The following is a 368-nucleotide window of genomic DNA, read 5'->3' as shown; positions in this document are numbered from 1 at the left end:
TAGAGTCGTTGAACCAGCTTTTTAAACGTACATATATATATGTGTGTAATGTGTGTGTGTGTGTATTAGACTGACAAGAAAAAAAAAATTTTTTAAATCGGCTTCAGCAATACTTCCATTTCATACTAAAAGAACACCCTTAAATTTTTATTAAAAAATATTAAGCTTTAAAAGTTGCTAGTGAACGATTTTTAAATCAAAGTTTTGATTTTTTTAAATACATGTTTGATTTGATGCAAAAATGACTTAATCCAGATTTTAAATGTGATACTGTATGTTTTTTGGGTCTCTGAACACGATGCAATAATTCATTTAGCTCTATGCATAAGAAATATATGCATAAGAAATATAGCCCTATTAATGTGAAA

This window comes from Trachymyrmex septentrionalis, unplaced genomic scaffold (assembly GCF_001594115.1).
Source record: "Trachymyrmex septentrionalis isolate Tsep2-gDNA-1 unplaced genomic scaffold, Tsep1.0 scaffold275, whole genome shotgun sequence".
NCBI lineage: Eukaryota > Metazoa > Arthropoda > Insecta > Hymenoptera > Formicidae > Trachymyrmex > Trachymyrmex septentrionalis.
The sequence above is the reverse complement of the archived record's forward strand: the minus strand, read 5'-3'. Positions refer to the sequence as shown.